The 19,222-nt window shown below is 37.1% G+C and overlaps 17 non-coding genes across 17 annotated transcripts; all 17 read right to left on the bottom strand.

The window, feature by feature from the left end:
- Positions 1–758: 758 nt before the first annotated feature.
- TRNAF-GAA (transfer RNA phenylalanine (anticodon GAA)) lies at positions 759–831 on the bottom strand. Its single transcript has one exon. It is a non-coding gene; the product is annotated as a tRNA-Phe (tRNA).
- Positions 832–1,642: 811 nt separating this feature from the next.
- TRNAF-GAA (transfer RNA phenylalanine (anticodon GAA)) lies at positions 1,643–1,715 on the bottom strand. Its single transcript has one exon. It is a non-coding gene; the product is annotated as a tRNA-Phe (tRNA).
- An 813-nt stretch (positions 1,716–2,528) lies between these two features.
- TRNAF-GAA (transfer RNA phenylalanine (anticodon GAA)) lies at positions 2,529–2,601 on the bottom strand. The gene has a single exon. It is a non-coding gene; the product is annotated as a tRNA-Phe (tRNA).
- Positions 2,602–4,286: 1,685 nt separating this feature from the next.
- On the bottom strand, positions 4,287–4,359 carry TRNAF-GAA (transfer RNA phenylalanine (anticodon GAA)). The gene has a single exon. It is a non-coding gene; the product is annotated as a tRNA-Phe (tRNA).
- Positions 4,360–5,172: 813 nt separating this feature from the next.
- Positions 5,173–5,245, bottom strand: TRNAF-GAA (transfer RNA phenylalanine (anticodon GAA)). Its single transcript has one exon. It is a non-coding gene; the product is annotated as a tRNA-Phe (tRNA).
- Positions 5,246–6,059: 814 nt separating this feature from the next.
- TRNAF-GAA (transfer RNA phenylalanine (anticodon GAA)) lies at positions 6,060–6,132 on the bottom strand. The gene has a single exon. It is a non-coding gene; the product is annotated as a tRNA-Phe (tRNA).
- Positions 6,133–7,817: 1,685 nt separating this feature from the next.
- Positions 7,818–7,890, bottom strand: TRNAF-GAA (transfer RNA phenylalanine (anticodon GAA)). Its single transcript has one exon. It is a non-coding gene; the product is annotated as a tRNA-Phe (tRNA).
- An 814-nt stretch (positions 7,891–8,704) lies between these two features.
- Positions 8,705–8,777, bottom strand: TRNAF-GAA (transfer RNA phenylalanine (anticodon GAA)). The gene has a single exon. It is a non-coding gene; the product is annotated as a tRNA-Phe (tRNA).
- Positions 8,778–9,591: 814 nt separating this feature from the next.
- TRNAF-GAA (transfer RNA phenylalanine (anticodon GAA)) lies at positions 9,592–9,664 on the bottom strand. The gene has a single exon. It is a non-coding gene; the product is annotated as a tRNA-Phe (tRNA).
- A 1,685-nt stretch (positions 9,665–11,349) lies between these two features.
- Positions 11,350–11,422, bottom strand: TRNAF-GAA (transfer RNA phenylalanine (anticodon GAA)). Its single transcript has one exon. It is a non-coding gene; the product is annotated as a tRNA-Phe (tRNA).
- Positions 11,423–12,233: 811 nt separating this feature from the next.
- Positions 12,234–12,306, bottom strand: TRNAF-GAA (transfer RNA phenylalanine (anticodon GAA)). The gene has a single exon. It is a non-coding gene; the product is annotated as a tRNA-Phe (tRNA).
- Positions 12,307–13,117: 811 nt separating this feature from the next.
- Positions 13,118–13,190, bottom strand: TRNAF-GAA (transfer RNA phenylalanine (anticodon GAA)). The gene has a single exon. It is a non-coding gene; the product is annotated as a tRNA-Phe (tRNA).
- An 815-nt stretch (positions 13,191–14,005) lies between these two features.
- Positions 14,006–14,078, bottom strand: TRNAF-GAA (transfer RNA phenylalanine (anticodon GAA)). Its single transcript has one exon. It is a non-coding gene; the product is annotated as a tRNA-Phe (tRNA).
- A 1,685-nt stretch (positions 14,079–15,763) lies between these two features.
- Positions 15,764–15,836, bottom strand: TRNAF-GAA (transfer RNA phenylalanine (anticodon GAA)). The gene has a single exon. It is a non-coding gene; the product is annotated as a tRNA-Phe (tRNA).
- Positions 15,837–16,647: 811 nt separating this feature from the next.
- TRNAF-GAA (transfer RNA phenylalanine (anticodon GAA)) lies at positions 16,648–16,720 on the bottom strand. The gene has a single exon. It is a non-coding gene; the product is annotated as a tRNA-Phe (tRNA).
- Positions 16,721–17,531: 811 nt separating this feature from the next.
- TRNAF-GAA (transfer RNA phenylalanine (anticodon GAA)) lies at positions 17,532–17,604 on the bottom strand. The gene has a single exon. It is a non-coding gene; the product is annotated as a tRNA-Phe (tRNA).
- Positions 17,605–18,418: 814 nt separating this feature from the next.
- TRNAF-GAA (transfer RNA phenylalanine (anticodon GAA)) lies at positions 18,419–18,491 on the bottom strand. Its single transcript has one exon. It is a non-coding gene; the product is annotated as a tRNA-Phe (tRNA).
- Positions 18,492–19,222: the final 731 nt, after the last annotated feature.

Below are 19,222 nucleotides of genomic sequence, written 5' to 3' on the forward strand. Positions count from 1 at the left end.
TCAAGTGTTCTTGAAGAACAACACCTTATAATGAAAGATTCTGCTGGTAAATTCCTATTCTGTAACAAAAAAAACAGCAACTAAACATGCCGAAACCTGGGATCGAACCAGGGACCTTTAGATCTTCACTCTAATGCTCTCTTGAAAGAGCTATTGCGGGTAAGTCTGACATTTGGAAAGTATTTTTTAGTGTTTAAGATAAGGCAAACTGAAAGAACATCAAGTGTCCTAGAGGGCGAAACCTGAAAATGAAAGTTTCTGCTGCTAAATTTCTTTTTGATGAATTGCTACTCAGAAACAAACGGCAAACACCCAAACATGTGGAAACCCACGATCGTACTAGGGATTTTAAGGTCTTCAGTCTATTGCTCTCACAACTGAGCTATTTTGGCAAGATATACTGATAAGAATGTCTTTTTTTAGGAGCTAAAGATTTTGCAAACTGAAATAACATAAAATGCTATTCAAGATCAAAACCTGAACACAACAGTTTTTGCTGCTAAATTGCTATTCAGTAGCAAAAGCAAACACCCAACCATGCTAAACCCCAGGATTGAACAAGACACCCTTAGATCTTCAGTCTAATGTTGTCACAACTGAGCTATTTCGCTAAGCTCTACTAATAAGAAATTATTTTATTGGGGCTAATAATAATGCAAACTGTAATAACATGAAATGTTCTTGAAAACCAGAACCTGAACATGGCAGTTTCTGCTGCTAAATTGCTATTCTGTAACAAAAAAAAAAGCAACTAAATATGCCAAAACCCAGGATTGAAACAGGGACCTTTAGATCTTCAGTCCAACGCTCTCCCAACTGAGCTATTTCGGCTAATTGTGAAAGATGCAAGCCGTATTTGGGGTTTTAGGTTGGGGAAAAAAGAGCATCAAGTGTTCTTGATGAACAACACCTGATAATGAAAGATTCTGCTGGTAAATTGCTATTCTGTAACAAAAATACAGCAACTAAACATGCCGAAACCCGGGATCGAACCAGGGACTTATAGATATTCAGTCTAATGCTCTCCCAAATGACAAATTGCAGCTTTGTCTGACATTTGGAAAGTCTTTTTTGGTGTTTAAGATAAGGCAAACTGAAAGAACATCAAGTGTCCTAGAGGGCGAGACCTGAAAATAAAAGTTTCTGCTGCTAAATTTCTTTTTGCTGAATTGCTACTCAGTAACAAAATGCAAACACCCAAACATGTGGAAACCCACGATCGTACTAGGGATTTTAAGGTCTTCAGTCTATTGCTCTCACAATTGAGCTATTTTGGCAAGATATACTGATAAGAATGTCTTTTTTTAGGAGCTAAAGATTTTGCAAACTGAAATAACATAAAATGCTTTTCAAGATCAAAACCTGAACACAACAGTTTTTGCTGCTAAATTGCTATTCAGTAGCAAAAGCAAACACCCAACCATGCTAAACCCCAGGATTGAACAAGACACCCTTAGATCTTCAGTCTAATGTTGTCACAACTGAGCTATTTTGCTAAGCTCTACTAATAAGAAATTATTTTATTGGGGCTAATAATAATGCAAACTGTAATAATATGAAATGTTCTTGAAAACCAGAACCTGAACACGGCAGTTTCTGCTGCTAAATTGCTATTCTGTAACAAAAAAAAAGCAACTAAATATGCCAAAACCCGGGATTGAACCAGGGACCTTTAGATCTTCAGTCTAACGCTCTCCCAACTGAGCTATTTCAGCTAACTGTGAAAGATGCAAGCCGTATTTGGGGTTTTAGGTTGGGAAAAAAAGAGCATCAAGTGTTCTTGAAGAACAACACCTTATAATGAAAGACTCTGCTGGTAAATTGCTATTCTGTAACAAAAAAAACAGCAACTAAACATGCCGAAACCTGTGATTGAACCCGGACCTTTAGATCTTCACTCTAATGCTCTCTTAAAAGAGCTATTGCGGGTAAGTCTGACATTTGGAAAGTATTTTTTAGTGTTTAAGATAAGGCAAACTGAAAGAACATCAAGTGTCCTAGAGGGCGAAACCTGAAAATGAAAGTTTCTGCTGCTAAATTTCTTTTTGATGAATTGCTACTCAGAAACAAACTGCAAACACCCAAACATGTGGAAACCCACGATCGTACTAGGGATTTTAAGGTCTTCAGTCTATTGCTCTCACAACTGAGCTATTTTGGCAAGATATACTGATAAGAATGTCTTTTTTTAGGAGCTAAAGATTTTGCAAACTGAAATAACATAAAATGCTTTTCAAGATCAAAACCTGAACACAACAGTTTTTGCTGCTAAATTGCTATTCAGTAGCAAAAGCAAACACCCAACCATGCTAAACCCCAGGATTGAACAAGACACCCTTAGATCTTCAGTCTAATGTTGTCACAACTGAGCTATTTCGCCAAGCTCTACTAATAAGAAATTATTTTATTGGGGCTAATAATAATGCAAACTGTAATAACATGATATGATCTTGAAAACCAGAACCTGAACACGGCAGTTTCTGCTGCTAAATTTCTATACTGTAACAAAAAAAAACAGCAACTAAATATGCCGAAACCCGGGATCGCACCAGGGTCCTTTAGATCTTCAGTCTATCGCTCTCCCAACTAAGCTATTTCGGCTAATTGTGAAAGATGTGAAGTCGTATTTGGGGTTTTAGGTTGGGGAAAAAAGAGCATCAAGTGTTCTTGAAGAGCAACATCTTATAATGAAAGATTCTGCTGGTAAATTGCTATTCTGTAACAAAAATACAGCAACTAAACATGCCGAAACCCGGGATCGAACCAGGGACTTATAGATATTCAGTCTAATGCTCTCCCAAATGAGCTATTGCAGCTTTGTCTGACATTTGGAAAGTCTTTTTTGGTGTTTAAGATAAGGCAAACTGAAAGAACATCAAGTGTCCTAGAGGGCGAGACCTGAAAATAAAAGTTTCTGCTGCTAAATTTCTTTTTGCTGAATTGCTACTCAGTAACAAAATGCAAACACCCAAACATGTGGAAACCCACGATCGTACTAGGGATTTTAAGGTCTTCAGTCTATTGCTCTCACAACTGAGCTATTTTGGCAAGCTATACTGATAAGAATGTCTTTTTTTGGAGCTAAAGATTTTGCAAACTGAAATAACATAAAATGTTTTTCAAGATCAAAAACTGAACACAACAGTTTTTGCTGCTAAATTGCTATTCAGTAGCAAAAGCAAACACCCAACCATGCTAAACCCCAGGATTGAACAAGACACCATTAGATCTTCAGTCTAATGTTCTCACAACTGAGCTATTTTGCCAAGCTCTACTAATAAGAAATTCTTTTATTGGGGCTAATAATAATGCAAACTGTAATAACATGATATGATCTTGAAAACCAGAACCTGAACACGGCAGTTTCTGCTGCTAAATTGCTATTCTGTAACAAAAAAACAGGAACAAAACATGCCGAAACCCGGGATCTTTAGATCTTCAGTCTAACGCTGTCCCAACTGAGCTATTTCGGCTAACTTTGAAAGATGTAAGCCGTATTTGGGATTTTAGGTTGGGAAAAAAAAGAGCATGAAGTATTCTTGATGAACAACACCTGATAATGAAAGATTCTGCTGGTAAATTGCTATTCTGTAACAAAAATACAGCAACTTTACATTCCGAAACCTGGGATCGTACCCGGGACCTTTAGATCTTCAGTTTAATGCTCTCACAAAAGAGCTATTGCGTGTAAGTCTGACATTTGGAAAGTCTTTTTTGGTGTTTAAGATAAGACAAACTGAAAGAACATCAAGTGTCCTAGAGGGCGAAACCTGAAAATGAAAGTTTCTGCTGCTAAATTTCTTTTTGCTGAATTGCTACTCAGTAACAAACTGCAAACACCCAAACATGTGGAAACCCACGATCGTACTAGGGATTTTAAGGTCTTCAGTCTATTGCTCTCACAACTAAACTATTTTGGCAAGCTATACTGATAAGAATGTCTTTTTTTAGGAGCTAAAGATTTTGCAAACTGAAATAACATAAAATGCTTTTAAAGATCAAAACCTGAACACAACAGTTTTTGCTGCTAAATTGCTATTCAGTAGCAAAAGCAAACACCCAACCATGCTAAACCCTAGGATTGAACAAGACACCCTTAGATCTTCAGTCTAATGTTGTCACAACTGAGCTATTTCGCTAAGCTCTACTAATAAGAAATTATTTTATTGGGGCTAATAATAATGCAAACTGTAATAACATGAAATGTTCTTGAAAACCAGAACCTGAACACGGCAGTTTCTGTTGCTAAATTGCTATTCTGTAACAAAAAAAACAGCAACTAAATATGCCGAAACCCAGGATCGAACCAGGGACCTTTAGATCTTCAGTCTAACGCTCTCCCAACTGAACTATTTCGGCTAATTGTGAAAGATGCTAAGCCGTATTTGGGGTTTTAGGTTGGGGAAAAAAGAGCATCAAGTGTTCTTGAAGAACAACACCTTATAATGAAAGATTCTGCTGGTAAATTGCTATTCTGTAACAAAAAAAACAGCAACTAAACATGCCGAAACCTGGGATTGAACCCGGACCTTTAGATCTTCACTCTAATGCTCTCTTAAAAGAGCTATTGCGGGTAAGTCTGACATTTGGAAAGTATTTTTTAGTGTTTAAGATAAGGCAAACTGAAAGAACATCAAGTGTCCTAGAGGGCGAAACCTGAAAATGAAAGTTTCTGCTGCTAAATTTCTTTTTGATGAATTGCTACTCAGAAACAAACTGCAAACACCCAAACATGTGGAAACCCACGATCGTACTAGGGATTTTAAGGTCTTCAGTCTATTGCTCTCACAACTGAGCTATTTTGGCAAGATATACTGATAAGAATGTCTTTTTTTAGGAGCTAAAGATTTTGCAAACTGAAATAACATAAAATGCTTTTCAAGATCAAAACCTGAACACAACAGTTTTTGCTGCTAAATTGCTATTCAGCAGCAAAAGCAAACACCCAACCATGCTAAACCCCAGGATTGAACAAGACACCCTTAGATCTTCAGTCTAATGTTGTCACAACTGAGCTATTTCGCTAAGCTCTACTAATAAGAAATTATTTTATTGGGGCTAATAATAATGCAAACTGTAATAACATGATATGATCTTGAAAACCAGAACCTGAACACGGCAGTTTCTGCTGCTAAATTGCTATTCTGTAACAAAAAAAAAAGCAACTAAATATGCCAAAACCCGGGATTGAACCAGGGACCTTTAGATCTTCAGTCTAACGCTCTCCCAACTGAACTATTTCGGCTAAATGTGAAAGATGCAAGCCGTATTTGGGGTTTTAGGTTGGGAAAAAAAGAGCATCAAGTGTTCTTGAAGAACAACACCTTATAATGAAAGATTCTGCTGGTAAATTGCTATTCTGTAACAAAAAAAAACTGCAACTAAACATGCCGAAACCTGTGATTGAACCCGGACCTTTAGATCTTCACTCTAATGCTCTCTTAAAAGAGCTATTGCGGGTAAGTCTGACATTTGGAAAGTATTTTTTAGTGTTTAAGATAAGGCAAACTGAAAGAACATCAAGTGTCCTAGAGGGCGAAACCTGAAAATGAAAGTTTCTGCTGCTAAATTTCTTTTTGATGAATTGCTACTCAGAAACAAACTGCAAACACCCAAACATGTGGAAACCCACGATCGTACTAGGGATTTTAAGGTCTTCAGTCTATTGCTCTCACAACTGAGCTATTTTGGCAAGATATACTGATAAGAATGTCTTTTTTTAGGAGCTAAAGATTTTGCAAACTGAAATAACATAAAATGCTTTTCAAGATCAAAACCTGAACACAACAGTTTTTGCTGCTAAATTGCTATTCAGTAGCAAAAGCAAACACCCAACCATGCTAAACCCCAGGATTGAACAAGACACCCTTAGATCTTCAGTCTAATGTTGTCACAACTGAGCTATTTCGCCAAGCTCTACTAATAAGAAATTATTTTATTGGGGCTAATAATAATGCAAACTGTAATAACATGATATGATCTTGAAAACCAGAACCTGAACACGGCAGTTTCTGCTGCTAAATTTCTATACTGTAACAAAAAAAAACAGCAACTAAATATGCCGAAACCCGGGATCGCACCAGGGTCCTTTAGATCTTCAGTCTATCGCTCTCCCAACTAAGCTATTTCGGCTAATTGTGAAAGATGTGAAGTCGTATTTGGGGTTTTAGGTTGGGGAAAAAAGAGCATCAAGTGTTCTTGAAGAGCAACATCTTATAATGAAAGATTCTGCTGGTAAATTGCTATTCTGTAACAAAAATACAGCAACTAAACATGCCGAAACCCGGGATCGAACCAGGGACTTATAGATATTCAGTCTAATGCTCTCCCAAATGAGCTATTGCAGCTTTGTCTGACATTTGGAAAGTCTTTTTTGGTGTTTAAGATAAGGCAAACTGAAAGAACATCAAGTGTCCTAGAGGGCGAGACCTGAAAATAAAAGTTTCTGCTGCTAAATTTCTTTTTGCTGAATTGCTACTCAGTAACAAAATGCAAACACCCAAACATGTGGAAACCCACGATCGTACTAGGGATTTTAAGGTCTTCAGTCTATTGCTCTCACAACTGAGCTATTTTGGCAAGCTATACTGATAAGAATGTCTTTTTTTGGAGCTAAAGATTTTGCAAACTGAAATAACATAAAATGTTTTTCAAGATCAAAAACTGAACACAACAGTTTTTGCTGCTAAATTGCTATTCAGTAGCAAAAGCAAACACCCAACCATGCTAAACCCCAGGATTGAACAAGACACCATTAGATCTTCAGTCTAATGTTCTCACAACTGAGCTATTTTGCCAAGCTCTACTAATAAGAAATTCTTTTATTGGGGCTAATAATAATGCAAACTGTAATAACATGATATGATCTTGAAAACCAGAACCTGAACACGGCAGTTTCTGCTGCTAAATTGCTATTCTGTAACAAAAAAACAGGAACAAAACATGCCGAAACCCGGGATCTTTAGATCTTCAGTCTAACGCTGTCCCAACTGAGCTATTTCGGCTAACTTTGAAAGATGTAAGCCGTATTTGGGATTTTAGGTTGGGAAAAAAAAGAGCATGAAGTGTTCTTGATGAACAACACCTGATAATGAAAGATTCTGCTGGTAAATTGCTATTCTGTAACAAAAATACAGCAACTTTACATTCCGAAACCTGGGATCGTACCCGGGACCTTTAGATCTTCAGTTTAATGCTCTCACAAAAGAGCTATTGCGTGTAAGTCTGACATTTGGAAAGTCTTTTTTGGTGTTTAAGATAAGACAAACTGAAAGAACATCAAGTGTCCTAGAGGGCGAAACCTGAAAATGAAAGTTTCTGCTGCTAAATTTCTTTTTGATGAATTGCTACTCAGAAACAAACTGCAAACACCCAAACATGTGGAAACCCACGATCGTACTAGGGATTTTAAGGTCTTCAGTCTATTGCTCTCACAACTGAGCTATTTTGGCAAGATATACTGATAAGAATGTCTTTTTTTAGGAGCTAAAGATTTTGCAAACTGAAATAACATAAAATGCTTTTAAAGATCAAAACCTGAACACAACAGTTTTTGCTGCTAAATTGCTATTCAGTAGCAAAAGCAAACACCCAACCATGCTAAACCCCAGGATTGAACAAGACACCCTAAGATCTTCAGTCTAATGTTGTCACAACTGAGCTATTTCGCTAAGCTCTACTAATAAGAAATTATTTTATTGGGGCTAATAATAATGCAAACTGTAATAACATGAAATGTTCTTGAAAACCAGAACCTGAACACGGCAGTTTCTGTTGCTAAATTGCTATTCTGTAACAAAAAAAACAGCAACTAAATATGCCGAAACCCGGGATCGAACCAGGGACCTTTAGATCTTCAGTCTAACGCTCTCCCAACTGAGCTATTTCAGCTAATTGTGAAAGATGCTAAGCCGTATTTGGGGTTTTAGGTTGGGAAAAAAAGAGCATCAAGTGTTCTTGAAGAACAACACCTTATAATGAAAGATTCTGCTGGTAAATTGCTATTCTGTAACAAAAAAAACAGCAACTAAACATGCCGAAACCTGGGATCGAACCAGGGACCTTTAGATCTTCACTCTAATGCTCTCTTGAAAGAGCTATTGCGGGTAAGTCTGACATTTGGAAAGTATTTTTTAGTGTTTAAGATAAGGCAAACTGAAAGAACATCAAGTGTCCTAGAGGGCGAAACCTGAAAATGAAAGTTTCTGCTGCTAAATTTCTTTTTGATGAATTGCTACTCAGAAACAAACTGCAAACACCCAAACATGTGGAAACCCACGATCGTACTAGGGATTTTAAGGTCTTCAGTCTATTGCTCTCACAACTGAGCTATTTTGGCAAGATATACTGATAAGAATGTCTTTTTTTAGGAGCTAAAGATTTTGCAAACTGAAATAACATAAAATGCTATTCAAGATCAAAACCTGAACACAACAGTTTTTGCTGCTAAATTGCTATTCAGTAGCAAAAGCAAACACCCAACCATGCTAAACCCCAGGATTGAACAAGACACCCTTAGATCTTCAGTCTAATGTTGTCACAACTGAGCTATTTCGCTAAGCTCTACTAATAAGAAATTATTTTATTGGGGCTAATAATAATGCAAACTGTAATAACATGAAATGTTCTTGAAAACCAGAACCTGAACACGGCAGTTTCTGCTGCTAAATTGCTATTCTGTAACAAAAAAAAAAGCAACTAAATATGCCAAAACCCAGGATTGAACCAGGGACCTTTAGATCTTCAGTCTAACGCTCTCCCAACTGAGCTATTTCGGCTAATTGTGAAAGATGCAAGCCGTATTTGGGGTTTTAGGTTGGGGAAAAAAGAGCATCAAGTGTTCTTGATGAACAACACCTGATAATGAAAGATTCTGCTGGTAAATTGCTATTCTGTAACAAAAAAAAACTGCAACTAAACATGCCAAAACCTGTGATTGAACCCGGACCTTTAGATCTTCACTCTAATGCTCTCTTAAAAGAGCTATTGCGGGTAAGTCTGACATTTGGAAAGTATTTTTTAGTGTTTAAGATAAGGAAAACTGAAAGAACATCAAGTGTCCTAGAGGGCGAAACCTGAAAATGAAAGTTTCTGCTGCTAAATTTCTTTTTGATGAATTGCTACTCAGAAACAAACTGCAAACACCCAAACATGTGGAAACCCACGATCGTACTAGGGATTTTAAGGTCTTCAGTCTATTGCTCTCACAACTGAGCTATTTTGGCAAGATATACTGATAAGAATGTCTTTTTTTAGGAGCTAAAGATTTTGCAAACTGAAATAACATAAAATGCTTTTCAAGATCAAAACCTGAACACAACAGTTTTTGCTGCTAAATTGCTATTCAGTAGCAAAAGCAAACACCCAACCATGCTAAACCCCAGGATTGAACAAGACACCCTTAGATCTTCAGTCTAATGTTGTCACAACTGAGCTATTTCGCCAAGCTCTACTAATAAGAAATTATTTTATTGGGGCTAATAATAATGCAAACTGTAATAACATGATATGATCTTGAAAACCAGAACCTGAACACGGCAGTTTCTGCTGCTAAATTTCTATACTGTAACAAAAAAAAACAGCAACTAAATATGCCGAAACCCGGGATCGCACCAGGGTCCTTTAGATCTTCAGTCTATCGCTCTCCCAACTAAGCTATTTCGGCTAATTGTGAAAGATGTGAAGTCGTATTTGGGGTTTTAGGTTGGGGAAAAAAGAGCATCAAGTGTTCTTGAAGAGCAACATCTTATAATGAAAGATTCTGCTGGTAAATTGCTATTCTGTAACAAAAATACAGCAACTAAACATGCCGAAACCCGGGATCGAACCAGGGACTTATAGATATTCAGTCTAATGCTCTCCCAAATGAGCTATTGCAGCTTTGTCTGACATTTGGAAAGTCTTTTTTGGTGTTTAAGATAAGGCAAACTGAAAGAACATCAAGTGTCCTAGAGGGCGAGACCTGAAAATAAAAGTTTCTGCTGCTAAATTTCTTTTTGCTGAATTGCTACTCAGTAACAAAATGCAAACACCCAAACATGTGGAAACCCACGATCGTACTAGGGATTTTAAGGTCTTCAGTCTATTGCTCTCACAACTGAGCTATTTTGGCAAGCTATACTGATAAGAATGTCTTTTTTTGGAGCTAAAGATTTTGCAAACTGAAATAACATAAAATGTTTTTCAAGATCAAAAACTGAACACAACAGTTTTTGCTGCTAAATTGCTATTCAGTAGCAAAAGCAAACACCCAACCATGCTAAACCCCAGGATTGAACAAGACACCATTAGATCTTCAGTCTAATGTTCTCACAACTGAGCTATTTTGCCAAGCTCTACTAATAAGAAATTCTTTTATTGGGGCTAATAATAATGCAAACTGTAATAACATGATATGATCTTGAAAACCAGAACCTGAACACGGCAGTTTCTGCTGCTAAATTGCTATTCTGTAACAAAAAAACAGGAACAAAACATGCCGAAACCCGGGATCTTTAGATCTTCAGTCTAACGCTGTCCCAACTGAGCTATTTCGGCTAACTTTGAAAGATGTAAGCCGTATTTGGGATTTTAGGTTGGGAAAAAAAAGAGCATGAAGTGTTCTTGATGAACAACACCTGATAATGAAAGATTCTGCTGGTAAATTGCTATTCTGTAACAAAAATACAGCAACTTTACATTCCGAAACCTGGGATCGTACCCGGAACCTTTAGATCTTCAGTTTAATGCTCTCACAAAAGAGCTATTGCGTGTAAGTCTGACATTTGGAAAGTCTTTTTTGGTGTTTAAGATAAGACAAACTGAAAGAACATCAAGTGTCCTAGAGGGCGAAACCTGAAAATGAAAGTTTTTGCTGCTAAATTTCTTTTTGCTGAATTGCTACTCAGTAACAAACTGCAAACACCCAAACATGTGGAAACCCACGATCGTACTAGGGATTTTAAGGTCTTCAGTCTATTGCTCTCACAACTAAACTATTTTGGCAAGCTATACTGATAAGAATGTCTTTTTTTAGGAGCTAAAGATTTTGCAAACTGAAATAACATAAAATGCTTTTAAAGATCAAAACCTGAACACAACAGTTTTTGCTGCTAAATTGCTATTCAGTAGCAAAAGCAAACACCCAACCATGCTAAACCCCAGGATTGAACAAGACACCCTTAGATCTTCAGTCTAATGTTGTCACAACTGAGCTATTTCGCTAAGCTCTACTAATAAGAAATTATTTTATTGGGGCTAATAATAATGCAAACTGTAATAACATGAAATGTTCTTGAAAACCAGAACCTGAACACGGCAGTTTCTGTTGCTAAATTGCTATTCTGTAACAAAAAAAACAGCAACTAAATATGCCGAAACCCGGGATCGAACCAGGGACCTTTAGATCTTCAGTCTAACGCTCTCCCAACTGAGCTATTTCAGCTAATTGTGAAAGATGCTAAGCCGTATTTGGGGTTTTAGGTTGGGAAAAAAAGAGCATCAAGTGTTCTTGAAGAACAACACCTTATAATGAAAGATTCTGCTGGTAAATTGCTATTCTGTAACAAAAAAAACAGCAACTAAACATGCCGAAACCTGGGATCGAACCAGGGACCTTTAGATCTTCAGTCTAATGCTCTCACAAAAGAGCTATTGCGGGTAAGTCTGACATTTAGAAAGTCTTTTTTGGTGTTTAAGATAAGGCAAACTGAAAGAACATCAAGTGTCCTAGAGGGCGAAACCTGAAAATGAAAGTTTATGCTGCTAAATTTCTTTTTGCTGAATTGCTACTCAGTAACAAACTGCAACACCCAAACATGTGGAAACCCACGATCATACTAGGGAATTTAAGGTCTTCAGTCTATTGCTCTCACAACTGAGCTATTTTGGCAAGCTATACTGATAAGAATGTCTTTTTTTGGAGCTAAAGATTTTGCAAACTGAAATAACATAAAATGTTTTTCAAGATCAAAAACTGAACACAACAGTTTTTGCTGCTAAATTGCTATTCAGTAGCAAAAGCAAACACCCAACCATGCTAAACCCCAGGATTGAACAAGACACCCTTAGATCTTCAGTCTAATGTTCACAAAACTGAGATATTTCGCCAAGCTCTACTAATAAGAAATTATTTTATTGGGGCTAATAATAATGCAAACTGTGATAACATGAAATGATCTTGAAGACCAGAACCTGAACACGTCAGTTTCTGCTGCTAAATTGCTATTCTGTAACAAAAAAACAGCAACTAAATATGCCGAAACCCGGGATCGAACCAGGGACCTTTAGATCTTCAGTCTAACGCTCTCCCAACTGAGCTATTTCGGCTAATTGTGAAAGATGTTGAGCCGTATTTGGGGTTTTAGGTTGGGAAAAAAAGTGCATTAAGTGTTCTTGATGAACAACACCTGATAATGAAAGATTCTGCTGGTAAATTGCTATTCTGTAACAAAAATAAAGCAACTGAACATGCCGAAACCTGGGATCAAACCTGGGACCTTTAGATCTTCAGTCTAATGCTCTCACAAAAGAGCTATTGCGGGTAAGTCTGACATTTAGAAAGTCTTTTTTGGTGTTTAAGATAAGGCAAACTGAAAGAACATCAAGTGTCCTAGAGGGCGAAACCTGAAAATGAAAGTTTATGCTGCTAAATTTCTTTTTGCTGAATTGCTACTCAGTAACAAACTGCAACACCCAAACATGTGGAAACCCACGATCGTACTAGGGAATTTAAGGTCTTCAGTCTATTGCTCTCACAACTGAGCTATTTTGGCAAGCTATACTGATAAGAATGTCTTTTTTTGGAGCTAAAGATTTTGCAAACTGAAATAACATAAAATGTTTTTCAAGATCAAAAACTGAACACAACAGTTTTTGCTGCTAAATTGCTATTCAGTAGCAAAAGCAAACACCCAACCATGCTAAACCCCAGGATTGAACAAGACACCCTTAGATCTTCAGTCTAAAGTTGTCACAACTGAGCTATTTCGCTAAGCTCTACTAATAAGAAATTATTTTATTGGGGCTAATAATAATGCAAACTGTAATAACATGAAATGTTCTTGAAAACCAGAACCTGAACACGGCAGTTTCTGTTGCTAAATTGCTATTCTGTAACAAAAAAAACAGCAACTAAATATGCCGAAACCCGGGATCGAACCAGGGACCTTTAGATCTTCAGTCTAACGCTCTCCCAACTGAGCTATTTCGGCTAATTGTGAAAGATGCAAAGCCGTATTTGGGGTTTTAGGTTGGGAAAAAAAGAGCATCAAGTGTTCTTGAAGAACAACACCTTATAATGAAAGATTCTGCTGGTAAATTGCTATTCTGTAACAAAAAAAACAGCAACTTAACATGTCGAAACCTGGGATCGAACCAGGGACCTTTAGATCTTCACTCTAATGCTCTCTTAAAAGAGCTATTGCGGGTAAGTCTGACATTTGGAAAGTATTTTTTAGTGTTTAAGATAAGGCAAACTGAAAGAACATCAAGTGTCCTAGAGGGCGAAACCTGAAAATGAAAGTTTCTGCTGCTAAATTTCTTTTTGATGAATTGCTACTCAGAAACAAACTGCAAACACCCAAACATGTGGAAACCCACGATCGTACTAGGGATTTTAAGGTCTTCAGTCTATTGCTCTCACAACTGAGCTATTTTGGCAAGATATACTGATAAGAATGTCTTTTTTTAGGAGCTAAAGATTTTGCAAACTGAAATAACATAAAATGCTTTTCAAGATCAAAACCTGAACACAACAGTTTTTGCTGCTAAATTGCTATTCAGTAGCAAAAGCAAACACCCAACCATGCTAAACCCCAGGATTGAACAAGACACCCTTAGATCTTCAGTCTAATGTTGTCACAACTGAGCTATTTCGCCAAGCTCTACTAATAAGAAATTATTTTATTGGGGCTAATAATAATGCAAACTGTAATAACATGATATGATCTTGAAAACCAGAACCTGAACACGGCAGTTTCTGCTGCTAAATTTCTATACTGTAACAAAAAAAAACAGCAACTAAATATGCCGAAACCCGGGATCGCACCAGGGTCCTTTAGATCTTCAGTCTATCGCTCTCCCAACTAAGCTATTTCGGCTAATTGTGAAAGATGTGAAGTCGTATTTGTGGTTTTAGGTTGGGGAAAAAAGAGCATCAAGTGTTCTTGAAGAGCAACATCTTATAATGAAAGATTCTGCTGGTAAATTGCTATTCTGTAACAAAAATACAGCAACTAAACATGCCGAAACCCAGGATCGAACCAGGGACTTATAGATATTCAGTCTAATGCTCTCCCAAATGAGCTATTGCAGCTTTGTCTGACATCTGGAAAGTCTTTTTTGGTGTTTAAGATAAGGCAAACTGAAAGAACATCAAGTGTCCTAGAGGGCGAGACCTGAAAATAAAAGTTTCTGCTGCTAAATTTCTTTTTGCTGAATTGCTACTCAGTAACAAAATGCAAACACCCAAACATGTGGAAACCCACGATCGTACTAGGGATTTTAAGGTCTTCAGTCTATTGCTCTCACAACTGAGCTATTTTGGCAAGCTATACTGATAAGAATGTCTTTTTTTGGAGCTAAAGATTTTGCAAACTGAAATAACATAAAATGTTTTTCAAGATCAAAAACTGAACACAACAGTTTTTGCTGCTAAATTGCTATTCAGTAGCAAAAGCAAACACCCAACCATGCTAAACCCCAGGATTGAACAAGACACCATTAGATCTTCAGTCTAATGTTCTCACAACTGAGCTATTTTGCCAAGCTCTACTAATAAGAAATTCTTTTATTGGGGCTAATAATAATGCAAACTGTAATAACATGATATGATCTTGAAAACCAGAACCTGAACACGGCAGTTTCTGCTGCTAAATTGCTATTCTGTAACAAAAAAACAGGAACAAAACATGCCGAAACCCGGGATCTTTAGATCTTCAGTCTAACGCTGTCCCAACTGAGCTATTTCGGCTAACTTTGAAAGATGTAAGCCGTATTTGGGATTTTAGGTTGGGAAAAAAAAGAGCATGAAGTGTTCTTGATGAACAACACCTGATAATGAAAGATTCTGCTGGTAAATTGCTATTCTGTAACAAAAATACAGCAACTTTACATTCCGAAACCTGGGATCGTACCCGGAACCTTTAGATCTTCAGTTTAATGCTCTCACAAAAGAGCTATTGCGTGTAAGTCTGACATTTGGAAAGTCTTTTTTGGTGTTTAAGATAAGACAAACTGAAAGAACATCAAGTGTCCTAGAGGGCGAAACCTGAAAATGAAAGTTTTTGCTGCTAAATTTCTTTTTGCTGAATTGCTACTCAGTAACAAACTGCAAACACCCAAACATGTGGAAACCCACGATCGTACTAGGGATTTTAAGGTCTTCAGTCTATTGCTCTCACAACTAAACTATTTTGGCAAGCTATACTGATAAGAATGTCTTTTTTTAGGAGCTAAAGATTTTGCAAACTGAAATAACATAAAATGCTTTTAAAGATCAAAACCTGAACACAACAGTTTTTGCTGCTAAATTGCTATTCAGTAGCAAAAGCAAACACCCAACCATGCTAAACCCCAGGATTGAACAAGACACCCTTAGATCTTCAGTCTAATGTTGTCACAACTGAGCTATTTCGCTAAGCTCTACTAATAAGAAATTATTTTATTGGGGCTAATAATAATGCAAACTGTAATAACATGAAATGTTCTTGAAAACCAGAACCTGAACACGGCAGTTTCTGTTGCTAAATTGCTATTCTGTAACAAAAAAAACAGCAACTAAATATGCCGAAACCCGGGATCGAACCAGGGACCTTTAGATCTTCAGTCTAACGCTCTCCCAACTGAGCTATTTCAGCTAATTGTGAAAGATGCTAAGCCGTATTTGGGGTTTTAGGTTGGGAAAAAAAGAGCATCAAGTGTTCTTGAAGAACAACACCTTATAATGAAAGATTCTGCTGGTAAATTGCTATTCTGTAACAAAAAAAACAGCAACTAAACATGCCGAAACCTGGGATCGAACCAGGGACCTTTAGATCTTCAGTCTAATGCTCTCACAAAAGAGCTATTGCGGGTAAGTCTGACATTTAGAAAGTCTTTTTTGGTGTTTAAGATAAGGCAAACTGAAAGAACATCAAGTGTCCTAGAGGGCGAAACCTGAAAATGAAAGTTTATGCTGCTAAATTTCTTTTTGCTGAATTGCTACTCAGTAACAAACTGCAACACCCAAACATGTGGAAACCCACGATCATACTAGGGAATTTAAGGTCTTCAGTCTATTGCTCTCACAACTGAGCTATTTTGGCAAGCTATACTGATAAGAATGTCTTTTTTTGGAGCTAAAGATTTTGCAAACTGAAATAACATAAAATGTTTTTCAAGATCAAAAACTGAACACAACAGTTTTTGCTGCTAAATTGCTATTCAGTAGCAAAAGCAAACACCCAACCATGCTAAACCCCAGGATTGAACAAGACACCCTTAGATCTTCAGTCTAATGTTCACAAAACTGAGATATTTCGCCAAGCTCTACTAATAAGAAATTCTTTTATTGGGGCTAATAATAATGCAAACTGTGATAACATGAAATGATCTTGAAGACCAGAACCTGAACACGTCAGTTTCTGCTGCTAAATTGCTATTCTGTAACAAAAAAACAGCAACTAAATATGCCGAAACCCGGGATCGAACCAGGGACCTTTAGATCTTCAGTCTAACGCTCTCCCAACTGAGCTATTTCGGCTAATTGTGAAAGATGTTGAGCCGTATTTGGGGTTTTAGGTTGGGAAAAAAAGTGCATTAAGTGTTCTTGATGAACAACACCTGATAATGAAAGATTCTGCTGGTAAATTGCTATTCTGTAACAAAAATAAAGCAACTGAACATGCCGAAACCTGGGATCAAACCAGGGACCTTTAGATCTTCAGTCTAATGCTCTCACAAAAGAGCTATTGCGGGTAAGTCTGACATTTAGAAAGTCTTTTTTGGTGTTTAAGATAAGGCAAACTGAAAGAACATCAAGTGTCCTAGAGGGCGAAACCTGAAAATGAAAGTTTATGCTGCTAAATTTCTTTTTGCTGAATTGCTACTCAGTAACAAACTGCAACACCCAAACATGTGGAAACCCACGATCGTACTAGGGAATTTAAGGTCTTCAGTCTATTGCTCTCACAACTGAGCTATTTTGGCAAGCTATACTGATAAGAATGTCTTTTTTTGGAGCTAAAGATTTTGCAAACTGAAATAACATAAAATGTTTTTCAAGATCAAAAACTGAACACAACAGTTTTTGCTGCTAAATTGCTATTCAGTAGCAAAAGCAAACACCCAACCATGCTAAACCCCAGGATTGAACAAGACACCCTTAGATCTTCAGTCTAAAGTTGTCACAACTGAGCTATTTCGCTAAGCTCTACTAATAAGAAATTATTTTATTGGGGCTAATAATAATGCAAACTGTAATAACATGAAATGTTCTTGAAAACCAGAACCTGAACACGGCAGTTTCTGTTGCTAAATTGCTATTCTGTAACAAAAAAAACAGCAACTAAATATGCCGAAACCCGGGATCGAACCAGGGACCTTTAGATCTTCAGTCTAACGCTCTCCCAACTGAGCTATTTCGGCTAATTGTGAAAGATGCTAAGCCGTATTTGGGGTTTTAGGTTGGGAAAAAAAGAGCATCAAGTGTTCTTGAAGAACAACACCTTATAATGAAAGATTCTGCTGGTAAATTGCTATTCTGTAACAAAAAAAACAGCAACTTAACATGTCGAAACCTGGGATCGAACCAGGGACCTTTAGATCTTCACTCTAATGCTCTCTTAAAAGAGCTATTGCGGGTAAGTCTGACATTTGGAAAGTATTTTTTAGTGTTTAAGATAAGGCAAACTGAAAGAACATCAAGTGTCCTAGAGGGCGAAACCTGAAAATGAAAGTTTCTGCTGCTAAATTTCTTTTTGATGAATTGCTACTCAGAAACAAACTGCAAACACCCAAACATGTGGAAACCCACGATCGTACTAGGGATTTTAAGGTCTTCAGTCTATTGCTCTCACAACTGAGCTATTTTGGCAAGATATACTGATAAGAATGTCTTTTTTTAGGAGCTAAAGATTTTGCAAACTGAAATAACATAAAATGCTTTTCAAGATCAAAACCTGAACACAACAGTTTTTGCTGCTAAATTGCTATTCAGTAGCAAAAGCAAACACCCAACCATGCTAAACCCCAGGATTGAACAAGACACCCTTAGATCTTCAGTCTAATGTTGTCACAACTGAGCTATTTCGCTAAGCTCTACTAATAAGAAATTATTTTATTGGGGCTAATAATAATGCAAACTGTAATAACATGAAATGTTCTTGAAAACCAGAACCTGAACACGGCAGTTTCTGCTGCTAAATTGCTATTCTGTAACAAAAAAAAAAGCAACTAAATATGCCAAAACCCGGGATTGAACCAGGGACCTTTAGATCTTCAGTCTAACGCTCTCCCAACTGAGCTATTTCGGCTAATTGTGAAAGATGCAAGCCGTATTTGGGGTTTTAGGTTGGGGAAAAAAGAGCATCAAGTGTTCTTGATGAACAACACCTGATAATGAAAGATTCTGCTGGTAAATTGCTATTCTGTAACAAAAATACAGCAACTAAACATGCCGAAACCTGGGATCGAACCAGGGACCTTTAGATCTTCAGTCTAATGCTCTCACAAAAGAGCTATCGCGGGTAAGTCTGACATTTAGAAAGTCTTTTTTGGTGTTTAAGATAAGGCAAACTGAAAGAACATCAAGTGTCCTAGAGGGCGAAACCTGAAAATGAAAGTTTATGCTGCTAAATTTCTTTTTGCTGAATTGCTACTCAGTAACAAACTGCAACACCCAAACATGTGGAAACCCACGATCATACTAGGGAATTTAAGGTCTTCAGTCTATTGCTCTCACAACTGAGCTATTTTGGCAAGCTATACTGATAAGAATGTCTTTTTTTGGAGCTAAAGATTTTGCAAACTGAAATAACATAAAATGTTTTTCAAGATCATAAACTGAACACAACAGTTTTTGCTGCTAAATTGCTATTCAGTAGCAAAAGCAAACACCCAACCATGCTAAACCCCAGGATTGAACAAGACACCCTTAGATCTTCAGTCTAATGTTCACACAACTGATATATTTCGCCAAGCTCTACTAATAAGAAATTCTTTTATTGGGGCTAATAATAATGCAAACTGTGATAACATGAAATGA

This window comes from Pseudophryne corroboree, chromosome 4, assembly GCF_028390025.1.
Source record: "Pseudophryne corroboree isolate aPseCor3 chromosome 4, aPseCor3.hap2, whole genome shotgun sequence".
NCBI lineage: Eukaryota > Metazoa > Chordata > Amphibia > Anura > Myobatrachidae > Pseudophryne > Pseudophryne corroboree.